This window comes from Canis lupus, chromosome 33, assembly GCF_003254725.2.
Source record: "Canis lupus dingo isolate Sandy chromosome 33, ASM325472v2, whole genome shotgun sequence".
NCBI classification, from domain to species: domain Eukaryota; kingdom Metazoa; phylum Chordata; class Mammalia; order Carnivora; family Canidae; genus Canis; species Canis lupus.
In genome coordinates, this window is record NC_064275.1 from 15517841 (window position 1) to 15540138 (window position 22298).

A 22298-nucleotide genomic window follows, 5' to 3' on the forward strand; every position below is an offset into this window, starting at 1 on the left:
TGACGTGAAGGTAATTTAGTTAGGACCTTGCCAAAATACTTTGTTTTCATTCTACTTACTTACCTTCAAATTTAGAGCAAGGAATGGGCAATATTCCTGGAGAACTGGCAAGAGAAAGATTCTTGCTGAATAATTGTCCCTTGATGTTAATGTGATTGATCAAAATTTTCTATGCAAGTGTGTTTCACCCTGGATAATCTCATAGCACATTATGATTAACTTTCTTCTCTTTAGCTCTCATTTTTTTTAAATCAACAATCATACATGTGTGGAATTAGACATTCAAAGAGAAAAGATGAGGTCCTCACTTTGACAGGTTACACTTTAGATGAGAAGAAAATTGACAAACTAATTTGCAATCAGGAATTTCACATAAGGCAGATAAGGCAGATCACTAATACATACATAATGCCCATTTACCTGACTTGTTAATCAAGATGTTCTAAATTTATGTGCATAATAATTTGGTGTCCATGCAGTCATAGATTTCCAGAAGCAGCTATTACTGGTTTACCAGAAAAAGAAGCCATCGTAAATTTAGTTTTGATGGAATGCTCCCAGTAAATATGCACTTTCATGGAGCTTTTGTATAGAAACTAATGGTGTTTATTCTTTGGTTCAACAACTATTGATTAAATAGAGAGTACATATCATATACTCAACATTTTACTAAGAACTGGGTATTGAGCACAGTTTTTCCTCATAAACATGGATATGTTATGCTGCCATTCTACTTTCCAGCCTGCTGGTTTCGAAGGTCAGATGAGAGCCATAGTGTCGATACTTAAACTCAGTTTTCTGAATTAAGCTAGTATCTTACTCACTAACCTGCTTGCGACTTCAGGGTGTCCAGCAAATGATGTATGCCTGTAGCATAGAAGAAATAATTGATATCTGGATCCATCAAATATCTCAATCAGAGCTCTTCAGAAACCTCAGATTGTTAGGGTGGGATAGTGGACAACAGGAGAATAAATGGAATTTTGTGTGAGCTTTGAAGGAAAAACTTAAATTATGGAAGACATGGAGAAGAGGTACTCTAAGGAGTCCGTACTTCTTAAACAAGGAAAGTAGCACAAATATGCTGACAATGTGACAACTGGGATGACATGTAGGAAAAGGAAATAGTATGAAACAAATAGTGTGAAACATGTTAGAGTTTCAAGGTTGTAGGATGTTTTATTGTCCTCCACTTCTTTCTTAAATACTGTTATTAAGCAAAGAATTCTCCACAGAGAGGATTTATAATGCTGGCTTCATTAGGATATACTATAGCTCAGGTAAACTATAACTTTTATTACAGGAGCTTCACCAATATATTCCAGCATTCAGTGGCTATTTCCGAAACTACTGAGTGAATTGGTCAAATTATAGACAGGCTACAAAACTCTAATGTGACTTTCTGATTCTTGGAAAGTCCTCAAAATTACTATTGCAAAAATGAAATGATGAGTTTGCTGTACACTAACATACTGATATTTCTATCTTGGCTTATTTGTTAAACTCCATAAATCATCAGAGTTAGGTACTTAAAATCTGATGGTAATTTTAGGCAACTACTACATTTGTTCAATGCTACTGAGCTTTAAATCACTCTGTTTAAAATTGATTATATATAAAGATCCCCACACTCAACCTTATACTTGTTTCATTATTTGGTGTTGACCATTATTTATTTTAATTTTAATTAAAGAGCAATCTCCTTTACTTTTAAACACCAATTTTCAAAAAATAAAAGATAAACACCAATTTTAAAATTAGGTAAACTATTACTGAGGCTAAAATTACATATATGTATTTACATGTGTGTGTATGCATGTATACGTGTGTGGTTTTTTTTTTTTTTGCTAGAAAAATTCTTTCTCCTTTCAGTCCCTTTTGCTGACCTCTAAGTTCTCACTCCACAGCGACTTCCACTGCCAGCAAACACTGTTATTATAATTTTATGTACTTCCAAATATTTTTATAAATATACAAGTAGCAATATGTATTAGCTTTCATGCTTTTTTTACCCAAAAGGGTAGAATGCACATCACCCTGCCCTGCACTTTGCCTTTTTTTTCACTCCAAACATATATCTTGAAGATGTTTTTATACTACTATCTAAGGGTTTCCTTGGCCCTCATCCATTTTTTTAACTTAAAAAAAAAGTTTATTTGTTGTATTTCTTATTTTGAACCAATTTTGGAGGTAGGAGAGTATGAATGACTGCAGGTTCAAGCACTAAAAATCCAAACCCTGTCATAACCATCGTGGGGTGGCTCTCATCTTACTGTGGTCAAATAAGGACTTATTATGGTTTGGTTACCATTTCCAATCCTCAGGATTCCCTGTCAGGGTGTTCTGAAGTGACTTTGAAATCAGTGATCCAGTAAACTCTCAAATTCTAAACCATCTTTTAATTCTGAGGCAAAAAAATAATTTCACATGTAATATCCAGAGTTCGTAGCCCTCTCCTCATTCTTGATGTGAAAAGAAAGAGTATCTGTATCCCAAAGATCTAGTCCATCCTATTCTTTAAACCAGGATTGCTTTGAAAACTTACTACATCAATATTTCATATTTTTATCTTTGATACTGAAAGTATTAACTTGTCTTATTAGCAGATAGCTTCTTTTTAATGGATGATCTTCCCGTGATCTTTAGTTGTTAGGAACTCTAGTTAGTAAAGTATAAACAAACACTAACTGGAGATCATGGGGGCAGAGAGGACTGGCCTGTCACTTTCTGCAGACTGTTGCACTTTCCTCTCTTCTAGTAGCTCCTGCTAATCTTCTGTGTCACTTTTTTTCTGTCACTGAAGATGTTTGTCATCTCTGTAACTCTTGTTTCCTGGCTCTCATCACTCTAGCAGCTCACTGCTCTATTTCATTTTCTGACTTCTAGGAATTTATTTTTCCTTTTTTCTTGTCTACTTCATCCAGTGCTTTCTGCCTTTGGCGTAGGCAGGATTCGGTGCTAACATTTAGCTTGGCCACAGTGAGTTCTTAGTGTTATTTGACAAAAATGTCCAATTCTTCCCATTCAAAGCATTTGGTAGCTTGCATTTTGGGGGACTTCTTTGGGATTATGTGGGGTTAAGTAACTAATTCTGGTCAGTAAGTTGTGGGCAGAAGTATGTGTGTCACTTGCTGGCTGAATATTGCATAAATAAATTTTATTTTTCCCTCTGTCACAAGGATTGGGAATGTTCAAGTTAGTGGCTTCTCTGAGAAACTGAGGTCCAGAATAACTATAATAAGCAGATCCCTCCTTACCAACCCCCAAAAAAGTATATGATGTGAGCCTAAAAGAAATAGGTTTTTATTTATTTGTTTTTAAAGATTTCACTTATTTATTTGAGAGAGAGAGGAAGAGAGAGAGAGAGAGAGAGAGAGAGAATGAGCATGAGCATGAGCATGAGCAGAGGGAGAGGCAGAGGGTGAAGCAAACTCCTCATTGCACAGGATCCTAAAATCATGACCTGAGCCAAGGGCAGATGCTTTACTGACTGAGCCACCCAGGCACCCTTATTTGTTTTTGTTTGCTTGTTTGTTAAGGATTTTATTTATTTATTCATGAGACACACACACACACACACACACAGAGAGAGAGAGAGAGAGAGAGAGAGGCAGAGACACAGGCAGAGGGAGAAGCAGGCTCCTCGTGGGGAGCCTAATGTGGGACTTGACCCCGGGCCTCCAGGATCATGTCCTGGGCCAAAGGCAGGCGCTAAACCACTGAGCCACCCAGGGATCCCCTGTTTGTTTATAAACCAGTGAGATTCAGAGGTGTTTATTACCATGGAATAATCTAATCTATAGCCTATCCTATACAACCTCCAAGAATATTTCTTCCGTCTTGTTGGTAAATGAACAACGTATCATTTCTGTGCATTTTCTGTAGTCAGAGAGGCAGGGTAAGGAGACACTACTCTTCTAGCACTGTATATTAGTGTATTTTCACTTTCCTTCCAAGTCCATTGCTTTTATGGAGGCTAAAGACACCACTGATTCGAATAGTCTGACAAACATCTGAATCCAGATCACTGACAAAGCAGGGCTATACCGAACTGGAGACAGAAAAAAAAAAAAAAAAAATGATGCAACCAGAGATTGGCCCTGGAAAAGAGCAAGTGTTAGAACAGTGAGCCAAGTGAAGGCAGTAGGAGGAAAGCCTCTCAGCAGAGCTCCCAATATAAAACATATAACATGGAGTAAGAGGTTATTCAAGACAACATCTGATGTCAGAGGGAACACCAGCTGAAATAACAGGTGCCTTCTGATAGACAAAGTGTGCAGCCCAGAAACCCGGGAGGCCTTGGGTAGCAGGAAAGCCATAGCTTAGTTACAGGGCTGGCTTTTAGGGCTAAGCCTAACATTCCTGGAGGATGGTAAACTAAGTGAGATTCTGAACCTGGGAATGCTCGCTATACTAGTAATCAAGACAGAAGCCTGGACTAGGAAGTCCAAAGTACAAGTTAAGACATGGCGTAAGTCAAAGGTTAACCAGAAGAATAAATTAGGAGTCCCAGTGATCAGGTCTGTAGCTCCAGACCTGGATCGGACCAACCACATTAGTAAAACACCAAGTGATGGTATCAAGTTTCTTAGATTTCTCCTGTTTGTGTTCAGAACTGGTCCTTGATTTTGAGGTAGACTTGATCTTGCAAATAAAGGTCAGGTGGTCTCAAGCTTCAAGAAGGAGAACCTACAACAGCCTAACCAGCTGAATAACTACTCTTTTCTTCTGTGTCTTTTTTTTTTTTCTTTGCTTTGTCCTTAGTTTCACTATATGAAACATCAGGGTTGCTGTAAGTGGCTAGCAGAGGAATGAAACAATAGAATAGATCAATGAATAGTTTGACTAGATCCTTATTTATTTATCTTGATATGTATGCTTCCTTCCAATCTGTAATGTTCTTTTTAGCACATGTTTCTGAGCGACATACAGCACAGCATTGTTCCAAGATATGACCTTGGTTGCCTCTCAGTTAAATTTGGTATTCCACCCCAACTCCAACCTCCTCCATGGCTTCAGGCTGTCTCAGATTTGGCCTGGGCTCATGAGTCTTTCCTTCAATGCTACTCCAATGTGGCCAAACCGGTTTGATCCAGCTTTTTAAATTGGATTCAGACAGTTTCCTTATCAAAAATGTAACTATTTCAGCTTTGAAGAACAGATCCTAACACTTCCTGGAATCCAAAGAAGCCTCATTATAATCTTCTTACTCAAAAGACAGAAGTATTTCCTATATAATACAAGTAATTTGAACAATTAAGGTATATCCTTTTATGCAGAAATAAGGAAATACAAATTAATTATGAAGAGTAGCAAAAAAATACTTTTATTTTGCCAAATAGCAATTTTTAAGATAAACATATCTATAAGTAACACATTATCTTTTAAAATAATTCTTAAGTGGAAGTCTGGGGGTGGTATCTATGCAATAAAAATGATTTTGCCTCTGAGTTGCTTTTTTACCTGGACAAAAATCATATAATCTTTATGTTCTCAGTAAAATAAAGGGAGAAGACCTACACTAGGTTGACTTCAAGGTCACTCTTAATATATAATTACAATTTTTTTTGAGAGATTTTTCAGGTGACAGTCTCTGATTTAAGAATTGATGAAAAATGCAATTATATTTTAAGATTAACCATTCAGACAAGAATCTGTAGTTAATCATGAGGACTTCTGTATTTTAAAAACAATGATTACAAATACCATTTGTTAAGTTTATCTTGTACCAGTTACTTCCTAAGATCTTCCTTATTTCATCTGGCTTAATGCTTTCTGTTGCCTTGTATTAGTTTGCTGGGGCTGCCATAACAAAGTACAACAGACTGGGTGGCTTACACAACAGAAACTTATTTTCTTACAATTCTGGAGGCTAGAAGTCTGAGATTAAGGCACCCATAAGATTGGTTCCTTCTCAGAGCCCTGAGGGAAAGATGTGTTCCGGGCATCCCTCTGTGGCTTGTAGATGGCCATCTACTCGCTCTGTCTCTCTGTACCTGTCTGTGTTCAGGTTTCCTTTTCTTAGAAGCAATAGCAGTCGTATTGGATTTGGGCCTATCCTAATGATCTCGCTTTAACATAATTATCTCTGTAGAACCCTATCTCCAAATATGGTCACATTCTGAGATACTGAGGATTAGATTTCAACATATGAATTATGAAGGGATGTAATTCAGCCCTTGGGAAACCTTATAAAATATGTATTGTATTTTCCTTATTTGATAAATGAAAAAAAAAGAAAAATGAGATTATTTGTCTTAGATCACACAGCTAGTAAATAGATTTGAACCCAAGTCCACTTCACTCACAATCCCCTACACTTAATTATGGCTACATTTTTGCTCTCAGATAATTACGTTTACAAGGAATTGAAAGCTGCACTGTCTATGACTATAGTCACAGAAGCAAGTTATTTTAAGAGTTAAAACAGTCTTCAGTGGAGCTCAAGTACATGTTAATTATCAGAGGAAAAGGAAAAAAGAATACAATACATGTTAAGTTTCAAGAGATGGATATTTGGCCTTAAACTATGTAATTACTTATAAAATATGTTTAACATTTTTTCTGATGATAAAAATAATGCATATCTATTGTGGCATTTGGATAATATGGAAGTATATAAAGAAGAAAAGTTATAATCATACACAATCCCATCCTTTGGAGCGAAATCGTAAGCAAACATTTTAAGTAAATAGATACTGATAGACTATATATAGTTTTAAACCTTGCTTTTTTCACTAAAAATAGTATATAAATAACCTTTTATTTGCAATTCATTATCCTTTGGCATCATGCCATTTTTCTATGACTTCATATATTGAAATAATTTCAGACCTATACAAAAATCGTAAGAAATACTACAAAGCATTCTGGCTGTGCCCAGATTTGCCAGTTTTTAATAGTTAGCCATATTTTTCTTATTTTTGCTTTCCTGTGTGTGTGCATGTGTGTTTTCTAACAAGATCATTGAACTGCATAAACATAGTACAATTATAAAAATTAAGACACTAATTGATATAGGAATATTATCTAATATACAGCTCATATTCAGATTTTGCCCATTGTTCCAAAATTGTCATTCACAGCAAAAGAAGAAATATGCCTCCAGGATTTTATTGAGGTTCACATATTCTATGCAGTTCTTTCTAATCTTTAACTTTTTAAACTTCCACAGCTCTTTAGTCTTCGTCTTTCATGGCTCTCATATTATTAAGCTAGTTATCTTGTAGTTTACAACATCCCATTTGGATCTTACTATATTTCCTCAGGATTATATTTGGCTTCTGCATTTGGCAAGATTATTACTAAGTGATGTCCTGTCCTTTTCAATGTAATCTATCAGAAGGTATAAGATGTTGGTTTACCTGATTGGTCGGGATATTAAATTTGATCACTGTATGAAAATGATGTCTGCAGGTTTCTTTTTTTTTTTTAAGGATTTATTTATTTATTCATGAGAGACACAGAGAGAGGCAGAGACACAGGCAGAGGGAGAAGCAGGCTCCCTGCAGGGAGCCCGATGTGGGACTCGATCCTGGATCCCAGGATCATGACCTGAGCCAAAGGCAGGCATCCAACCACTGAGCCACCCAGGTGTCCCTGCCAGGTTTCTTTACAGAAAAATTAAACCGTGTAGCATTGGTAAATATAAATAAATAGAACAGAATAAAAAGTTCAAAAATAAAACCAAATGTATATCATCAATGAAATTTTGACATAGATGCCAGGCCACTGAATGGGGAAGATATTTTCAACCAATTGTGCTAGAGATATTGAAATATTGAAAAATAATGCACATTAGTCCTGACCTCACACCATGCACACACACAAAAAAAAAATTTAAAAAATGTTAGTGACTTTGGGTTTGGCAAATATTTCTTAAATAGGATACAAAAATTTGTTTATATTAAAAAATCTATAAATTGAACTTCATCAAAATGAAAAACTCTTGCTTTTGAAAGACACTGTTTTTAAAAGATGAAATAACAAAGTACAGATGGAGAGAAAAGGTTTTCAAACATATATCTGACAAAGGACTTGTATCCAGCATGTCTGTAATATATAAAGAATTTTTATAAAAAAATAAAAAGACAACCAAATTAAAAATAAATGAACAAAAAATGAGCTATTTCAAAAAAAGATATATAAATTGCAAAAAAATAGCACATAAAAAGATGGTCGGTATCATTGTCTTAAGAAAGTGCATATTTAAACCACAATAACATGTCAGCCCACTCAAAATTTAAAATTAAAAAGACAGACTTTACCAAGTTTTAGCAAGGATGTAGAGGAACTAGAACTCTTATACACTGCAGTGAAAATGTAAACTGTACCACTGTGGAAGAATTTGTCAGTTTCTTAAATATTAAACATATACATACCACAAGACCCAGCCATTCTACTCTATTTCCCCAAGGAAAATGAATGCATATAGCCATATAAAGAGTTATAAATAATAATGTCTTCAGGATTTTGATAGAGATTATATTGAATTTGTAGATTGCTTTGCATATTTTAGCAATATTAATTCTTCTAATCCATGAACACAGAATGACTTTCCATTTGGTTGTGTCTACTTTAATTTCTTATATCAGTGTTATAGTTCTCAGTATTCCAGTCTTTTGCCGCTCTAGTTAGTTTTAAGTATCCTAATCTTTTTGGTGCTATTGTAAATGAGATTGTTTTCTTACTTTCCTTTTTGGATAGTTCATTGTTGGTGTATAGAAATGCAGCTAACTTTCATATATTGATTTTGTATCCTGGAACTTTACTGAATTTGTTTATTAGTTCTAACAGTTTTTTAATGGAGTCTGGAATTTTCTACATATAAGATTATGTCCTCTACAAATAGAGATAATTTTATTTTTTCCTTTCTTATTTGTTGCCTTTTATTTCTTATTCTTGCCTAACTACTCTGGCCAGAACTTCTAATACTATGTTGAATAGTAGAATAGAACTGGTGAGGGTAGAGATTTTTCCTTCTAGATCTCAGAGGAAAAGCTTTCAGCTTTTCACCAATATGATGTTAGCTGTGGACTTTTTGTATATGGCCTTATTGTGTTGAGATAAGTTCTTTCTACACTTGTTTTAATGAAAGCTCTTTTATTGAAGCTCTTCACATGCTTTTTCTGTACCTGCCAAGATAATTATGTGATTTTTGTCCTTTTTTCTGTTGATATGGTGAAAACATTTGCAAACCATGTATATGATAAGGGGTTAATTTCCAAAATATGTGGGATGTCTGGGTGGTTTAGTGATTGAGCATCTGCCTTCAGCTCAGGGCATGATTCCGAAGTCCTGGGATCGAGTCCCGCATCGGGCTCCCCGCAGGGAGTCTGCTTCTCCCTCTGCCTGTGTTTCTGCCTCTCTCTCTGTGTCTCTCATATTTCCAAAATATGTAAGGAACTCCTACAACTCAAAACAAACAAACAAGACAACCAGAAAAAAAGAGCAAAATAATTAATTAATAATGAGATTTCACTACACATCTATTACAATGGCCAAAATCCAGAATACTGGCTACCCTAAATGCAGACAAGGATTCATTGCTGGTGGGAATGCAAGATGGTACAGCCACTTTGGAAGAGAGTTTGACTGTTCCTCATAAAATTAAATGTACTCTTACCACATGATCCACCAGTTGTGTTCCTGGTATGTTTCCAAAAGAGTTGAAAAACTGTCTACAGAAAAGTCAACACATGTGTGTTTATAGTAGCTTTATTCATAATTGCCAAAATTGGAAATAACCAAGATGTCTTTAGTAGGTGACTGGGTAAATAAACTGTGGTATATCCAGACAGTAGAATACTATCTAGAGATTAAGAAGAAATGAGCTCTCAGCCATGATAAGAAATGGAAGAACCTTAAATGCATATTACTAAATGAACGAAACCAATCTAAACACATACAGGCTGTGTACTGTATGATTCCAACTATATGATGTTCTGCAAAAGGCAAAACTATAGAGACAATAAAAAGTTCAATGGCTGCCGGGGATGGAAGTAGAGGATGCATAGGCATAGCACAGAGAATATTTAGGGCAGTAAAAATACCCTATATGATATTATAATGATGGATAGATGTCATTATATATTTGTCCAGACTCAGAATGTATAACACCAAGAGAATCCTGAGGTAAACTATGGACTTTGGATATGGAAAGTGATACTGATAATGAGGGAAGCTATGTATGTCTGGGGGCAAGGATCTGTAGCAAATCTTTATGTCTTCCTCTCAAATCTGTTGTAAGCCTAAAATGACTCTAAAAAAATTAAGTGTTCAAGTTTTTTTAAATGGCAAAAATCCAGAATTCAAGTTTCTTTAACAACAACAAAAAAAGCAAAGCATATAAATGGACATTTCTTTGAAGAAGACATGCAAATGGTCAACAGGTTCATGCTCAATTTGCTAATTATCTGGAAAATAGAATGGCTATCATAAAAAAGAGATAGCAAGTGTTGGAGAGGTAGAAGGGTGTGGAGAAATTAGAAAACATTTCCACTGTTGATGGGAATGTAAATTTGTGTGGCTGTTCTGGAAAACAATATGGAGAGTCCTTAAAAAATTAAAAATAATACCACTATATAATCCAGCAATCCCAGTTATGAGTATTTATCTAATAAGTGAAATCAAGATCTTGGATAGCTGCATTTCCATGTTTAGTGTGGCATTATTATTATTATTACTATTATTATTATTATGGCATTACAGTGGCTAGGATATGGAAACAACACAGATGTTCATCATCAGATAAAGGAATGAAATAAATGTAGTATGTATGTACAATAGAATATTATTCACCCTTAAAAAAGAAGGAAGTTCTACCATTTATGACAACATGGATGGACCTGTAGGGCATTAAGGACCTGGAAGGCATAAACTAAGTGAAATAAGTCAGTCACAGTACGACAAATACTGCACGATTTTTCTTGTGTGAGTCATTTAAAATAGTCAAACACAGATGTAGAAAACAGAAGAGTAGTTACCAGAGGATGGAGGGAAGAGGATATGGGGCCATAAAGGTGGCCCCATAAAGTGGCCATAAAGGTACAGTTGAGCTGATGATGGTTGCACGAGTGAATATATATGTCAAAACTCATCATGGTGTTCACTTTAAGTATGTGTGGTGAATTGTATCTCAATTATACTTTAATAAAGCTGAAAAAATTAGTGAATCTAATACAAGATACCACTTTTAAAGGATTTAGATTTTTATGTAAAGTTTAAATGTTAATAATTACAACAAATATATATATGTGTGTGTATATATATACATGAACATATTTTAAAAGGAAAAGAAATAATTAATAGGAAAAGACAGAGGGGAAGGAATTCCAGGGAGAGGAAACAGCAGTACAAAGGCCCTGGGGCAGCAAAGAACTTTCCAGTAACCAAAAGAAGACTAATGTGGCTGAAATGCAGTAAGAGGTGGTAGCAGGGACTGGAGTCAGATGAGATTGGGGAGGCTAGTAGGTATCAGTTCTTAAAGAAGTTTATGGGCCTCTTTTCTTCTTTTTTTTTTTTTTCATTTTTTTTCTTTCTCTCATTCTTCCGTTCTTTCTTTCTTTTTTAGGATTTTGCCTATTCTGTTAAACGCAAAAAGACTTAAGTAGGAAAGTACTCTCCAAACTTGTGAAAGATTACTCTGGCTAGTAAACGAAAATAGTTTTGAGGAAGACAATAGTAGAAGTCAAGTGACCAGTAGGGAGGCTCTTTTAGTCATACAGGTCAGAAATGTTGGTGGCTAGGGGAGTGGAAATGAAGATGGAAAGAAACAGAGCCAACCTATGTTTCAAAGAAAAAAATAATAGCATTTGGGGCAGATGTGGAAGATAAAGATGAGAGAAGTAAAAGTTTTAGGTTTACTATATTGAGAAAGTAACAAAATGAAGAGTTAAATAGTAAAGTAAAAATGTTAAAGAAGGAGGAATTTGTAAGGGAAATATCAAAAATCAAGTTTTGGACAAAACAAATTTGAGAAACATGTAGCTAAGTGAAGCTGATGATGCAAAAGTAGGTAGATTTATGAAACTAAGGGTCTTGTGGCATGATCTCCATTGAAGATATAAATGTGCACGTGGTTAAATAGTTAATCCCTGATTACTACCTTAGTCCACATATTTTATTTTTTTAAGATTTTATTTATTTATTTTAGAGAGAGAGAGTACATGTGAGAGTAGAGAGAGGGGCAGAGGTAGAGTGAGAGAGAAACCCAAGCAGACTCCGTGCTGAGCACTGAGCTGGATGCTGGGATGGGTCCCATAAGCCTGACATCAGAGCAGAGCCAAAACCATGAATTGACACTTAGCTGACTGAGCCACCCAGGAGCCCCAGTCCACATTTTTTAAAAATAGAAATTCTCTGTGAATACTTTAAGGAATATTACTATTTTAAAGATATTTTATGCATAGGATAGACATTTCAGAAAGTTTACACACTTTTGTATACTCTCTAGCAGTATAAAGTGAATCCCTAGCTGTGTAAAAGGTTTACCATATAAGACCCTTGTCAGGATGTCCCTTCATATTTTAATCATCATTTTTTTTTAAACTTAAGCTAATCCAGTCATTTCATTTGGTATGAATGGAAAGAGACCAGATTAATTTGAGATCAATATAACATTATTATCGGCTAATATATTTTAAGCTGCTTTACTTTTAGTTAACCACCCAAACAAAGAGTTCTTTAGAATATTTGACTACATAAACTGGAGAATTGGTGGTCCAGAGAAATCATAGTAAAAACTAGTCTAGTTTCTGAGCTTTATATTTCCAAAAGGTGTGCTTAAACATATTAAATTATAGATTATTAACATATTAGCACAATTTTTAGTTACACTAAAGTGATCACTGGAGAATTCTAGGCAACTCTTCTTATTGAAGATACAGGCATGCCTTAGACTTGATAAATTAATCTACTTCAGACACACAAACTAATCATAGGACTTTAGAAAACCAACTTTTTCCAATTCTCTCCCTTACACATGAATCCACTGTGCTCAGTAAAGAAGTCATGTGACAGTGTTGGATATAAGGAGAAAAATTCAGAATAAGGACGACAAATGAGGACAAAGTAGGATAAATATTGTAAGCTAAGCCTTTATGAAATAATTTTAGAAAGATTTATCATTTTCTGTTCACTGATCTACCAAAGGTCTCTTTGCCTTAAAAGACCATTTCTAAAGGAATTTTGCATCTGTAGGAATGGATATGGCTTTTGGACATTATTCTTTATAGTACATGACCTATTTTAAGGGCTAAATTCTCTCTTTTAAAAACATCATTATATTTGGGGATTTACCCCAAAGATTCAGATGCAATGAAACGCTGGGACACCTGCACCCCGATGTTTCTAGCAGCAATGTCCACAATAGCCAAACTGTGGAAGGAGCCTCGGTGTCCATCGAAAGATGAATGGATAAAGAAGCTGTGGTTTATGTATACAATGGAATATTCCTCAGCCATTAGAAATGACAAATACCCACCATTTGCTTCAACGTGGATGGAACTGGAGGGTATTATGCTGAGTGAAATAAGTCAATCGGAAAAGGACAAACATTGTATGTTCTCATTCATTTGGGGAATATAAATAATAGTGAAAGGGAATATAAGGGAAGGGAGAAGAAATGTGTGGGAAATATCAGAAAGGGAGACAGAACATAAAGACTCCTAACTCTGGGAAACGAACTAGGAGTAGTGGAAGGGGAGGATGGCGGGGTGTGGGGGTGACTGGGTGATGGGCACTGAGGGGGGCACTTGACAGGCTGAGCACTGGGTGTTATTCTGTATGTTGGTAAATTGAACACCAATAAAAAATAAATTTATTATTTAAAAAATAAAATAAAATAAAAGCATCATTATATAGCAGACATCTTGATTTTTTTTCCTCATTGGCTGATTAGGTTAAACAAATGTCTTCACTATTCTTTTCCTTATAAGCAAAAACTTACACAACTACAGTTAAAGAGATACCATCTTCTCAATGAGCAAGTGATTCATTAAGTAGAAATTGGAATTAATTGATGTGACACTGAAAATCTCCTTTTTTAGTTGTGACAGCAATGTAAATGCTGAAACAGGAAAACAACTGAGCAGCGCTTATTTTTCTTATTTAATTGTACTTTCTCGTCAAGCTCAGGTTCAAAGGATATAAGACTATGTGTGAAGTAAGGGTTTTCCTGTAATGTGGTAAACTGCACCATGTAGTGATAGGCTTTCTGTAAGAATCACATTGAGGGAAATGCTTACAAATAGAGAATGGTTGGGAAATGTATCTGAAGTAGGTAAATTCAATTCAGTATTAAGAGGTATGTGTAAGCCAAATGAAGTTATCACCAGGAGTGAAAATACACCAGGAGTGAGCTGATAAAAAACATTATTTCTGAAAATGTCTGTGAGAATGTTTCTACAAGAGATTAGCATTTGAAATAGTAGGCTGAATAAAGAGACTCACCCTTACCAAAGTGGGTGGGCATCAACTCATCCAACCCCTTAAAGGACCCTAATGGAACAAAAAGGTGAAGAAGGAAGGGCAAATTCTCTCTCTTCCTGAGCTATCTGAGGGAAGGAGAAAATGGATGTTGCAGCTCTCAGGGCATCCCTTAGCCCAGTCAAGTTGACACATAAAATTAACCATCACCCTGTGCCTATTTAATAGAATTCTTGGTTCCCTGGCCTTCAGACTTCAGGACTTACCCAGTGCCCCCTTGCCCTGCAACCTGGTTCTCAAGCCTCCAATTCAGACTGCAGTACACCAAGAGCTTTCCTGGTTCCCTAGCTTGCAGACAACAGATTGTAGGGATTTCTATAAGCATGTGAGTCAATTTCTACAATAAATCTGCTCATGTGTGTATATCTTCTGTTGGTTCTGTTTCTCTGGAGAAGCCTGACTAATACAGATACTGACAATAGTAGGTAACTTTTCAGGAAGCTGTGAAGCTAAAACTTACATAAAAATACTTAATACAATTCCTGGAACATGTTAAGTACTTGCTATAGGTTAATTTGCTTTTATTGGATCTAGATTTTTAAACCTACTTTGCTAAAATATAAATAATTATGGAAACACATTAATCTTATTTGTCCACTTGTGTCTTTAATATGATTTATTTAAGTAGATTCTGTGTGCCAGGAACCAGTATTAGTTACCAGTGATTGAAAGATGACTTCAACACAATCCCTGCCCTCAAAGAGATCACAACCTAGTAAACTGATGAACCTTACAAATACTCTTAGTCTTCAGGACACAATTTACCATTTCATTATAGATGGCTTTGTATTGTTGGTCATTATTTTCTGTCTTAATTAGGCTCTGTTCTACTAGGTCTTGTCCATTCAAAAGAATGATACAATTATAGTGATAAAAGGATCTTCATTTCATTGAGGTTGGCCCCTCATTTAGCAGAGTAGGTAGCTAAGGTTTAGGGGCAGTGCAAGAGGAGGCCCACAGGAGGAAGGGACAGTTCCTCAAACTCAAACCCATAGCTAAGGTCTCTGTATTGTATCCAGACCCTCTTTCCTCTACAAATCACTAGATACTAAACTTTTAGAAGGAGAATATTGCCCTACATTCTGTGCTACTCAATAAAACTGGGATTCCTTTCTTCTGACACCTTTAAGGGCACTGTTTTGGTAAGCCATAAACTTTCCGTATAGCAAACAGAGATTAATTTTATGATCTGTGTTGTATCTCACTAGTCTCTCATTAAAATGAAAACAAGATACTGATTGTTGTACCCCCATATCCTGATGGAAGGACCTTATCCTATCTACTCTCCTCCTCGGCATCTGCTCAGGTACTTGGAACCTTCACGTAGAAGCACAGTACAGACCACTTATGTTCTTCCTCATTCGCCATCAAGGTCATCTTTCTTCAGGTGTTTGCCAGGGAATGCTCTTCCATCCAGTCTGGCTGTGCCTTGTGCGGGCTCAGTCCTGTTGAACTGGGGTCTGTGATGGAAGGTAAAGCATGTTTGTGAATGTGGAGCTAACAGTGCGGTGCTGGTGGTAGGAAGCCACCAAAAGAGGATCCTCCAGAGGCACATCTTATAGCTGATTCTCTCAGCATTCTATGAACACTTCTTATTTTTATCTTTACTCCTCTTTTTTCTAGAGCTGTACATCAGTCACTCAAACCCGGTAGGAAGAAGAGGGAACGCTGATGAGGGCAAAGGGCACATGGAAATACAAGTCTCCTTCCTCTTTTGCCATGTGCTTCTGTGTGAGACAGGATAAAACAAAATAAAAAATCAGCAGCTTCTTCCATTCTTTAAACAGCCAAACACAAAGCCCCCAGCATTTCAACTCCTATAATAGATACACAGAGGGGTTATTGAACTCTAATTTCGTAAACAAATACAAAATTTTAAATTTGGTTTCTTTTTTTTTTTTTTTTTTTTTTTTTTTAGATTTTGTTTATTTATTCATGAGAGAGAGGGAGAGAGAGGGGCAGAGACACAGGCAGAGGGAGAAGCAGGCTCCATGTAGGGAGCCTGACGTGGGACTCGATCCTGTGTCTCCAGGATCACACCCTGGGCTGCAGGTGGTGCTAAACCGCTGGACCACCGGGGCTACCCCAAATTTGGTTTCTTAGACAAAACATCCTGGTAAATTTGTTTTTGCAAATGAAGAAATGAAAACCTAGAGAGGCAAAATCACCCTCTCCCATATAATGAAAATAGTTGGTACTGGTCCAGGGATTAGCACCCAAAATGAAGTCTGTGCCACTTGTCATTTCTTAACAACTGTCTCATTATAAAATTCAAAAAAAAAAAGCCACAAAAAACCCTCCTCTCTGAATAATAGTAATGAAATATTCTATGATGAACACTCGGGATATATCATGTAATGAGTGATATATATATATTTTTTTCTAAGTTGATCATTTATAGCTGCAATGAGCCTTCACAGTGAATTTGCTAATTGTGATAATATCCTTTACATGGGTAAACCAAAAAGAAAAAAGAAAAGGAAATTGATGTTTATTTACATTCCATGTAAACAATGCTTTGAAACAAATCCTGTATTTCAGGAACTTCAGGATATCCCAGCTACAGGCTAAAATGCAAGAGAACAAACAGATCTTCATTTCCAACTTTCTTTAAAACTGCCCTTGTTCTGGCCTCACATGTAGTATTTCCAAACCAAACAACTGTTTGTGTGCAAAATAGATCAGTTGGCTTCAAGAAGCTTGCTGAATATATTTTCAAACTTTTTGTAGTCGTTGCTGTTAATGGAGCTGACTGAATTTATAAAATAACTCACTGCAGGTTTTGCATGGAAACAAGGTCATTGTTTCCATTACTTTGCTAAAATAACATTTTTTTCTGTGATAGATGGGCAAACCATGATCCTGTGCTTAATTTTCCTTTTAACATTCAGACAGATCCTCTCTTCTCAGTCAATTAGTTTTCTTATTTTGTAGTCTGTGTGACACCTTAATAAAAGAGACCTTTCTTTTGTTTTAAAACAGTTGCTTCGATGATGCCTTCCCTGATTCTTTAATGAGGTTTAGTTCTCAAACCAGTGGACTGCATTCTGATAAACCCAATGATCTGTCTTCAAATGAACGAAATAGTTATTTTTCCTTTTAACGTATATGTTTCTTCTTCAGATTCAGTTAAAACCATTGACTGCCAGTACTTGTTGAGCTGCTTCAAACTATCAAAGACAGTTTGCCCTATAATAGCATAAATTGAAAGATATCACTAAGCTGTCGTGAAATTCAGTATTTAGCATTCTGAATGGTTTTTGCAAATCAAAAGGGAGTATCATATTCAGAATCATTTCTGTACTAGTAAAGGGCATGGAAAGTACTTCCCCCCTTTTATTCTTTTGCTCAATATTTCAAATTCTTGTTAAATTTTTAAAATGTGTTCAATGACTTTTTTTTCTTTGTAAGATGGTAATCTTAAATGATCAGTATAAACAGGGAGCTTATGACACTTTTAAATCCTTACAAGTTACTGGAGTATCACTATCGTAACTTAAAATTACATTATGATTTTGAAACAAAAATAAAGTGCCATTTTCAAATTCCTTCTTACAAAATTTTCTGTAGGTAAAAGCAGCCACAGAACCAGAACATGCTTGACTATGGCTTGGGTTCTGATGGTTCTGGCTTTTGGAAATGTTGAAAATTCTATCTGTATGCCCTTGAGTGCTTGGCTGATCATAGAGAAATAAGAGTCAACTCCTTTGAGAATTATTAGTCTATTTATTTTTAAGCATTTAAAACAGTAAAATTCATCAATATTTATATAGAAATTGTCTCAGTATTAAATATTTGAATAACTGAAAAATATACACACATATGGCTAAACATTTTATTTGTGAATATTTGTTTTACTAGTGGGAAATAAATTTTAAAAATTATATGCACTAAATCTTACAAATGTTATTCAATAAATACTGACCTTCCTTGTTCTTCATTAGATATGTAGATATTAATAATAGTACCTTATAATTCTTGGTACTTTTAACATTTCAAAATATGTAGATATTAATAATAGTACCTTATAATTCTTGGTACTTTTAACATTTCAAAATATATATGTTCCTAGGTATCTTTCCATATATTCTAAAATACTTCTGGCTTTCCTTCTTATAATATTGCATAGACTAAGAGCTGTATGCCAGCTGCAAAAGAATATAAGTCTGGCAGCTTTTGAAGACTATAATTCTTTTAAGAAAGATACAGACATCATTCTTTGTGAAGCAAGAATAAAATCATGCCCTTTATTCATTGTCAATGGGTCTGTTCTTCCAGAATACATTACTATCTTTTATCTAATAGCCTATTACAGACTGCAGAGCATGTAAAAGCAGTGATATTGCTCAGGGTTTACAGATTTCATTTTTTATTTCAATGCCATTACTAAATAACCCCTTGGATGGAAATTCAATACTGGCACACTACATGATAAGCTATGTTAATAGCTCATGTTATGCAAGAATTGAGCAATTACTTGAAACTTAATAGTAGGCCTGTGGATCAAAATGGTGACATAGTCTGATCCTGATTTTGCTCCCCCTTTCCAAGAAGAACAACTAACAACTATTCAAGAACAAGACACCACAGAGAATCCAAGCATATGGGAGTTAAGCTGAAGCACCTTTGTGTTTGAAGCACAAAGACCAAAGCCAAACTGCATTGGAGGGGTAAGAGACTAGGCTACATACTGACTGCATTGCCCCACCCCCAGGCTAGTGTCTCACCAAGTGGAGAGGTCTCACCTGAGCTTTTAGTTCCTCCAGTGGGAAAAGAACCCAGGGAGACAACCAGCACACACAAGCACCCACCCTCAGCATTGTGGGCAACTTTACAGGAGCCAATACTTTGATCTCTTGCAGCATGGGGATTGCAGGAAACTCTGCAGGGCTCAAACACTGGGAATCTGACTGATAGAGAAGTGGGGAGGGACTTGCAACACCAACACACAGGTCTTGGCAGGCTGTGTTCATAATTGCAGTGCCCAGGTAGTCATCCCAACCAACAGTTTTTTGCTCATCTGCAGAAACAAGTCCCAGGCTCACTCTGACTAAGGAACTTAGCAGGGTGCAGATGTGCCTGATTCAAATACTCAAAGCAGGAGTTTTGCTGGTATTAGAACCAGGTTTGCTCACATCTCCCGCTGCTGTGGAGACTAGTGTGCCCTGAATTCCGTGGTCAGATGAGGCTAACAATCTGAAGAGATAGGGGAAGACAAGAACTGTGCTTTCTGTTCAAGTGCTACTGTGTGTAGGGCTGTTGAATTCATTGTGGAGCCTCCCATGTGCTCTGGTTAGGTTCCTGGTTGAACAGGTTGAAATCTATAAGCAGGGCTATGGATTCAATTCCCTGCCTAAGGACAGTGGGAGAAGCAGCTCTAAAGCCAGCAAAGTTCTCTGTTGTCTTAAGTCAAGCTGACCTGCCTCCAAGTTCCCTGATTGAACTGCCCAATGGTTTTGTTCTGCAAGTGATCAGTTTTACCTGCCTTCCCCTTAGCTCAAGCACCCTGGGGCTTCTTGCAGGAGTTGCCAGCTCCTTTGGTCAGATGAGGCTAAAAGATACTATCCAAGAGGGTGGGGCTATGTTGCAGCTCTCTTACCTGGACAGAAGGCAGGTCCTGATCTCATCCTGTTGCTCTGCCAGGGGAAGGAAGCCAATCCATAGCCCCATCTATTACTGAATATAACGTACCCAGTCCTGATCATGTAGTAAGCCTGACCAGAGGATCCAGGGAAACACAAAGCCTATCCTATAGTCAAACTTGGGTAGGAAACCACGCCAGCAGTCCTATGCAACTGTTCTCAGCTAGGGGCACACCCTCTCATCATTGTCCTTGGAGCTTGAACAGTTGCCTTACCCAAATATAGACCAAAGTAGCAGGTCCAGTCCACCCAAGGACATTATCAGCAGACACATCCAGAAACCCAAACTAAGCTGACTGGTGAAGAACTGTCTCTGCCAAAGCAAACCTGTAAAATTTGGAAGAGGAGCCCAATTACTCACATGTGCAGATACCAAAGTAAGAAATAAAGATTCATGAATAATCAGGCAAATATGATACCACCAAAGGAGACAAATAAATCTCCAATAACTGATTCTAAGGACATAAAGATTTACAAGCCTGATATAATTCAAAATAATCATCTTAAGGAAATTTAGTGAACTACAAACAACAACAACAACAACTATACAAAATTAAAAAAAAAAAAACAATGCATGAACAAAACGAGAAACCTGACAAGTTAATATAACCATCAAACAAACAAAAAAATCCAAGAGTTGAAAAATACAATAATTGAAATGAAGAATTCAGGAGAGGGTTTCAAGTTAGATTCAACCATGTGGACTAAAGACTCAGAAACCTGGAAGATAGAACATTGGAAACTACCCAGTCAGAGGGGCAAAATGAAAAAAAAATTAAAAATGGGCACTTGGGTGACTCAGTCATCAAGCATCTGCCTTGGGTTCAGGTCATGATTCCAGGGTCCTGGGATTGAGCCCCACAGGGGCTCCCTGCTCAGCTGGGAGCCTGCTTCTCCCTCTCCCTCCTCACTTGTTCTCTCTAGTTCTCTCTCTGTGCCAAATAAATAACTAAAATCTTTAAATAAAAAAAAAAAGAAAGAAAGAAAAAGAATGAAAAGAGTGAAGAAAGCCTATGGGAATTATATGGTACAATGAAAAGGAACAACAGTTACATTTTGAGAATTCCAGAAAGAGAAGAAAAAGAGAAAGGAACAAAAAGTATATTTAAAGGATTAATGTCTTTAAACTTCCTACACCTGGGGAAAGAAGGATATCCACATCCATGAAGCCCAAAGGACCTCAAATAAATTGAAACTAAATACAGCTACATCAAGATAAATTATGATTAAATTGTTAAAAGTCAAAGATGAAAGAACTTTAAGAGCATCAAGAGAAAAGAGAGAATTTACCTAAAGGGACCCCCATAAAATTGTCATTGGATTTCTCAACAGAAACTTTTCAGGCCAGGAGAATAAAATGGCATGTCCAAACTATTGAAAGAAAATAATTGTCAAGCAAGAATTCTATACTTGGCAAAGCTGTCCTCAGAAATAAAGGATAAACACTTTTCTGAACAAACAGAAGCTGAGGGAGTTTATTACCACTAGACCTGCCTTATGAGAAATAATAAAAGGTGTTATTAGATTGAAAGTAGAACAACATTAATTAACATCATAAAACACAAAAAGCATAAATCTTACTGGTAATGATAAATATATAGGCATAGTCTGTAATACAGTAATAGTGGCACATAATTTACTTACCAACTCTAAAATATTTTTAAAATAATATAAAAATAATCATAACTGTGAATATCCATTATTATACAACATTAAAACATGTAAATTAGGGATCCCTGGGTGGCACAGCGGTTTGGCACCTGCCTTTGGCCCAGGGCGCGATCCTGGAGACCCAGGATCGAATCCCACGTCGGGCTCCCTGCGTGGAGCCTGCTTCTCCCTCTGCCTGTGTCTCTGCCTCTCTCTCTCTCTCTCTCTCTCTGTGACTATCATGAATAAATAAATAAAATCTTTTAAAAAAATGTAAATTATAACTACAGTAACCTAAAATGTAAGGGGCAGGCTATTTAAAATTATAAAGCTTATAAATTCTACTGAAGTTATTATCAATTTAAAATAGTATGTCATAAGTTTAATTTATTTTATTTAAGCCCCTTGGTAACCACAAGGAAAAATCCTGTAGTAATTACACAAAAGAATATACTAAAGAAGTCAAAGCATACTGATGCTAAAAGACTTGAAAACACACACCAAAAAAGAGAGCAGGAT

The 22298-nt window shown here is 36.2% G+C and overlaps 1 long non-coding RNA gene across 14 annotated transcripts in view; it reads left to right on the plus strand.

Moving 5' to 3' along the window:
- The window catches only part of LOC112678721 (uncharacterized), a 290591-nt gene that overhangs the window by 74854 nt on the left and 193439 nt on the right, over positions 1-22298 (plus strand). Inside the window, exon 3 of one of the 14 annotated variants that reach the window (XR_003147825.3) lies at positions 19039-19139. The exons of the other annotated variants lie outside the window; for them this stretch is intronic. This is a non-coding gene — a long non-coding RNA (uncharacterized LOC112678721). Of the gene's footprint in view, positions 1-19038; positions 19140-22298 lie in introns of those variants that run through there. 14 annotated transcript variants of the gene reach the window in all.